The following is a 7,396-nucleotide window of genomic DNA, read 5'->3' on the forward strand; positions in this document are numbered from 1 at the left end:
TGATATCCACACATAATAAGTAGCTACGTTGTCAGGCACATTTGCCATGTGTATAGGTCCGAGTTGAACATTTCATCAGAACAGGGCCATGTACCGACTTGAGTTACAGTTCACAGTTTGAACTCTTGCTACACTGCATTGTGTTCATGTGGGGGATTGACACTGAGATTCAATGAGATCTCGAAAGAAGAGTCTGAAATAGTCAGAGACAAAGTGTAAACCCAAGCGCGCGCGCACACACACACACACACACACACACACACACACACACACACACACACACACATACGCACACACACACACACACACACACGCACACACACACACACACACACACACACACACACACACACACACTAATACGTAATGTGGTGAACTTAGCATGTAAGCTGACACTCCAAATAAATATACTCTACACTGCTGTTGAGATAATTCGAGTAACACTCTAATGAATCTCTTGGATATGTTTTATGTATTCATTGTAAATAATGATGTACTTGAAGTGTTCATATGTTTTATGTATTCATTGTAAATAATGATGTACTTGAAGTGTTCATGTGTTTTATGTATTCATTGTAAATAATGATGTACTTGAAGTGTTCATGTGTTTTATGTATTCATTGTAAATAATGATGTACTTGAAGTGTTCATGTGTTTTATGTATTCATTGTAAATAATGATGTACTTGAAGTGTTCATGTGTTTTATGTATTCATTGTAAATAATGATGTACTTGAAGTGTTCATGTGTTTTATGTATTCATTGTAAATAATGATGTACTTGAAGTGTTCATATGTTTTATGTATTCGGTGTAAATAATGATGTACTTGAAGTGTTCATGTGTTTTATGTATTCATTGTAAATAATGATGTACTTGAAGTGTTCATATGTTTTATGTATTCGGTGTAAATAATGATGCACTTGAAGTGTTCATATGTTTTATGTATTCGGTGTAAATAATGATGCACTTGAAGTGTTCATATGTTTTATGTATTCATTGTAAATAATGATGTACTTGAAGTGTTCATATGTTTTATGTATTCATTGTAAATAATGATGTACTTGAAGTGTTCATATGTTTTATGTATTCATTGTAAATAATGATGTACTTGAAGTGTTCATATGTTTTATGTATTCATTGTAAATAATGATGTACTTGAAGTGTTCATATGTTTTATGTATTCATTGTAAATAATGATGTACTTGAAGTGTTCATATGTTTTATGTATTCATTGTAAATAATGATGTACTTGAAGTGTTCATATGTTTTATGTATTCATTGTAAATAATGATGCACTTGAAGTGTTCATATGTTTTATGTATTCATTGTAAATAATGATGCACTTGAAGTGTTCATGTGTTTTATGTATTCATTGTAAATAATGATGTACTTGAAGTGTTCATATGTTTTATGTATTCATTGTAAATAATGATGTACTTGAAGTGTTCATATGTTTTATGTATTCATTGTAAATAATGATGTACTTGAAGTGTTCATGTGTTTTATGTATTCATTGTAAATAATGATGTACTTGAAGTGTTCATATGTTTTATGTATTCATTGTAAATAATGATGTACTTGAAGTGTTCATATGTTTTATGTATTCGGTGTAAATAATGATGCACTTGAAGTGTTCATATGTTTTATGTATTCATTGTAAATAATGATGTACTTGAAGTGTTCATATGTTTTATGTATTCATTGTAAATAATAATGTACTTGAAGTGTTCATATGTTTTATGTATTCATTGTAAATAATGATGTACTTGAAGTGTTCACATGTTTTATGTATTCATTGTAAATAATGATGCACTTGAAGTGTTCATATGTTTTATGTATTCATTGTAAATAATGATGTACTTGAAGTGTTCATATGTTTTATGTATTCATTGTAAATAATGATGTACTTGAAGTGTTCATATGTTTTATGTATTCATTGTAAATAATGATGTACTTGAAGTGTTCATATGTTTTATGTATTCATTGTAAATAATGATGTACTTGAAGTGTTCATATGTTTTATGTATTCATTGTAAATAATGATGTACTTGAAGTGTTCATATGTTTTATGTATTCATTGTAAATAATGATGTACTTGAAGTGTTCATATGTTTTATGTATTCGTTGTAAATAATGATGTACTTGAAGTGTTCATATGTTTTATGTATTCATTGTAAATAATGATGTACTTGAAGTGTTCATGTGTTTTATGTATTCATTGTAAATAATGATGTACTTGAAGTGTTCATATGTTTTATGTATTCGTTGTAAATAATGATGTACTTGAAGTGTTCATGTTTTATGTATTCGTTGTAAATAATGATGTACTTGAAGTGTTCATATGTTTTATGTATTCATTGTAAATAATGATGTACTTGAAGTGTTCATATGTTTTATGTATTCATTGTAAATAATGATGTACTTGAAGTGTTCATATGTTTTATGTATTCATTGTAAATAATGATGTACTTGAAGTGTTCATATGTTTTATGTATTCATTGTAAATAATGATGTACTTGAAGTGTTCATATGTTTTATGTATTCGTTGTAAATAATGATGTACTTGAAGTGTTCATATGTTTTATGTATTCGTTGTAAATAATGATGTACTTGAAGTGTTCATATGTTTTATGTATTCGTTGTAAATAATGATGTACTTGAAGTGTTCATGTCAACTCTCTCTGAGATTCTTAATCCTAATGTCTGTATTTAGGTTAAGTTCATAAACCAAAGTGTTAACTGTCAGGATGGATCGGAGTTTTCTATAACAAAGTTTAAGATTAGACTTGTATTTTTTGATGAGCATACTGTGTTAATTCTCATATCCGTAAAATCTAATATATATATATATATATATATATATATATATATATATATATATATATATATATATATATATATATATATATATATATATGATATATCAGATACACCCTTAACAGCAGAACTGAAACTTAAATTACAAATCATATATAGTTCAAGGATATTAACTAATATTTAATGTCTAGTCTACGTATCACCACAAGGTTACATGTAGGTTCATCATTGTGTCGTCATACTACTCCATCGCTGTATTGTTTCTAAGTATAGTTGTTGTTGTAGTGACCATTTCAATATCACCCAGGTAAACTTCAGCTTATTTCATATACCTAGGTTTATCTGTTTGACAGAGTTCAATGTCAACAAAAGTGAACCCTGCTATATCTATATGTTGTTATTTCATAAAAGCTAAAGTTTGTTACCGTATTGTCGCTTTATATACACTAATTCTATTGTGATTTTTTTACCTGTAGGCGGCGCCCTCGTCGGTGTACCATCCAAACTTCTATGTTGAACAGTTCAAAAGACATATGCATCCAGGCATGCATGCAACGAAAAAGGTTAACAAGAAGATGGTGAAAGGTTTAGTACCGGTACCACAACTATTACAATACTTGAAGCAAGATCTAGATACTAACTTCGATACAACGTACGTATATTCAACTTTTGAAGTAAATCAAAGATTAAAATCATTGTTCCATCAATCAATCAATCAATCAATCAATCAATCAATCGACCAATGAATCAACCAACCAATCAATCAACCAACCAATCAAATGATTAATCTGCAAATCACTAATACATTGAAGCATTATTATCATCTGATACACCTTTTAATAAATTTGATTTGATCAACGCATTGGAAAACGTTATACCTCATTTCAATTAATTAAATCTCTCTTTAGATTTGTGACGGACTTTATTTCACATCCAAACAACGGTATTGATGTACTGATTGAGTTTCTTCATGACATACAATTGCATCACAACGAAGGAATCCCATTTGGTGATGGATTTTCCAAAAAACCATCCACTTCTACCTTACCCAAAAATATTCACGATACGTTGAAAAGACGACCGGTGAGTAACTTTTAGTTTGCTTCACGTGAGAATCATTAAGTCTTAATCATCTAATGTTCTTAAAATTAGCATAATAAAGATATGTTACAGTATCAAATTTTTTTAATTGGTGCTGTAGCTTTTGATATATCGGTCAGAGACAGACAGACAGACAGACAGACAGACAGACAGACAGACAGACAGACAGACAGACAGACAGACAGACAGACAGACAGACAGACAGACAGACAGACAGACAGACAGACAGAAGCATAACATAACCTTCCCCAACGGAAGGTAAAAAAGGTAATAACGCTCAATACAAATGTAAATTTCTGTACCATTTAGTCTTTCTTTCTGGACATTATACCGGTAGACATAATCAATTTCCTCAATACTTCCCCACCACAACTTTAAGGTTTTCAGGGGAAAAAATAGAATCATTCCGATCAAAAGATTTGTTTATGAACGGGTGAAAAGATCAAATGTCGAATAAATTATTTCATAAATAATAAGTCAAGAAGCAAAACGCAGATTTGGTTTGAATATTGCATTATTCTTAATCGTATATAAAATTTATATGTTTGATTGCTAAGGGTCTCAAACTGCTGATTTACATTTCGTTGTTCTTGTGCTTTACTTTGTTACTTACAGAAAGACAAACTTGAATGTCTTGAATGCATCTTGGACATGATAGAAACCAATGAGGTAAGAATCATTCTATACAAGTTGCATAAAAATGCCCAGACTGGATGTATGACTCTCCGTTGCCATGAAAGATCACGTGATCGAAACTAAATAACGAATAAGACAGAAAAAAAATTTGTGAGTGTGTCGGTCAATTTCGTTGTTTCTACTTAAATTTGAAAGAATTTAATATTAAGTAATTTTTAATCAGCAATCATTACTTATCAACTTGGTTTATTTAGAACACATAGAATTGAAGCGGTATGCCTTTGTTTTATACACAAGGGCACACATGCACGCACACTTTGGTTTCATAGTTTGTTCTACTTTATTACATGTAAACGGATTAAGCATTGAGTTATCTATGATATATCTATTGCAGGACGGACTTCGGTGTTTCATTGATAGCAAGAAATCAACCGAAACTATTGTACAGAGTTTAATGGACACGTCGATGCAGATTAGAATCATATCGGTCCAGGTAAGGTCCCCATACATCATTCTATCGTCCAGGTAAGGTCCCCATACATCATTCTATCGTCCAGGTAAGGTCCCCATACGTCATTCTATCGCCCAGGTAAATTTTAAAATTTATAAGGCCATTATTTTATCTTGTTTGCATTCGTTTCCGAAATATTTACACGTGTATTGAGCCACGGTGATTTGTTACAAAATTGTGTACTTTTTATAATGTTGATAATGACAACCTAGGTATTACAATGATATGATACATGTCGATTACAAAGAAAGCTCTACTCTTTTCCGAAACTGTCTTGTCAGTTTGCACAATCTGACAGCGTGTTCTAGAATTGCACCAGTCCTCGCATGTTTTTCATTGAGTTTAGCATTTTTTTGTTTTGAAGGGTTTATTTGTCCCAGTTACTAGTTGTCTTCGCCTCACTCTTTTACAGTCACCCACTCAGGTCAAAGAACACACTTGTGTTTTAAAATATTTCATGAAAAAGCCAGAGACTTGATCAAGTCTAGGTGCGCCCTATTCTGTTGAAGAGCGCCATCACTAGATGATCAACAGGTGGTGTGATATTCTCCGACTCCTTTTTTGGTTACAAAAAGTTTAAACTGTGAGCAAATGTGGAGCTAAGTTTTGTAAAAGATCTAATATTTATTGAATATATGTGATATTACACAGATATTGAAGCAGTTGTGCTCTACCAAAGATGGACATCACTATGTTATGAACGTGATGACGTATATGAAACTAAAAATGGGCGAGTCTGTTCGATTCAAGTTATTAATTACATTGGTACATGCTGAGCCTCCCAACAGAGATTTTCAGGTAGTTCTCTATCACTTCATACAAATTATTTTTTATATGACCGATGTTGGCGTCCTGTAAAGTGCAGGTTCTCGACAGAGTCTCTCACAACAATGGGTTTTATCAAATTCTATATACATCCATTCATTTTCATTTCAATCCCCCTCCTCAGATATCGCGATGATCCAGATTGAACAGTTCATATTTTGTACAAATGCATTTGCTGTAACAACATATTGTTGTACAAAAATGTACTTCAATTAACTTTCTCAAAATCAAAGTAAGTGGTTTTATATATCATTATGTTTATTTACAGCTGGCCTGTGTAGGGTTTCTGAATCAGTTGTTGAATTCAACCCAGAATGTCAACGAACGTGTATATTTACAGTATGAATTGTTAGAATTGGCGAACTTTGACCCCTACAAAGTTCAAGAGGTCAGTGTTATACAAATGTACAGTCTGTCATAGACTGTAAGATACGTCGTGACGTTTCGCCCTCACCGGCCTCCTCTCACACATAGGGGTTGGTCGATGTTTGAGGGCGCCCCGTCAAGGCGTACCTTACAGACAAAGTCTGTCAGTACTTTATAATATTATGATATGTAAATTGTTTGATGGATGGATGGATGAATTTGTGCATTGAGTTGAGTTGAATAGTTATACCTGGTGAGAGAATATGAATATGCAAAGTGAACAATGAACCAATCATGTTACACTACAAATATCAAAGAATTTTCGATTAGTATGATTTTGAATTGGTATGGCATGGCGTCAGTGGCAGTGATGGCAACATGAACGATATAAAACTTACGTCGAAATATTTATGTAATATTTAAAAAAAATAATAAACGGCTTGTCGTTATTACTTTGTAGTTCATTTGATCTACAAATTTAATGAATATTTGTTGGTAACATTATGTAATCATGGCGTTTGTATATTTACGTTGATATGTCCAGGTTAATTTTGGAGTTGTTGATAATATCTAATTGCTCTCTAATGTCCGTTAAAAGTTACTTACAATACGCTTTCGTACTTTTGTTCGATCAAAAGTCTTTACAGGGCAACTATGACGAAGATATATCCCAGGAAATAGAATTATGGCATGAAAAGTTTATCAACATTCAAAGTTTGTATGATGACTACACAGAATTGGACAATAGGAATAAATTACTCAGAAAGGAGGTAAAGAACCGTCAACATCAGAGTTATTTGAAAAATCGTAGTAGCTTCGGCTTCTTATATTCTGTATGTGAATAATGGTTTTTGCTTATTTAAGTATATCAACTTAATTGGTGATATATATGGTGTCTAATATGAAATATGTGTATTTTGTTTTAAAACAGTTAATTATTTGCCAAAATATACCCCGATCACTGAATTAACAATACATCTGTACATTATTGATGGCGGCCAATGCAGCGTTAGGAACCTGTTAAATAACGTGGTTGTGCAAACAGAATCATCTTACCATAATATTGCATAGACGAAAAAGAAGATTAACTATAATGCCCACCAAATATTTGTACAATTCTTTTAGGGTTCTCTATGTTTA

The sequence above is a fragment of the Glandiceps talaboti genome, chromosome 5 (assembly GCF_964340395.1).
Source record: "Glandiceps talaboti chromosome 5, keGlaTala1.1, whole genome shotgun sequence".
Taxonomy (NCBI): Eukaryota; Metazoa; Hemichordata; class Enteropneusta; family Spengelidae; genus Glandiceps; species Glandiceps talaboti.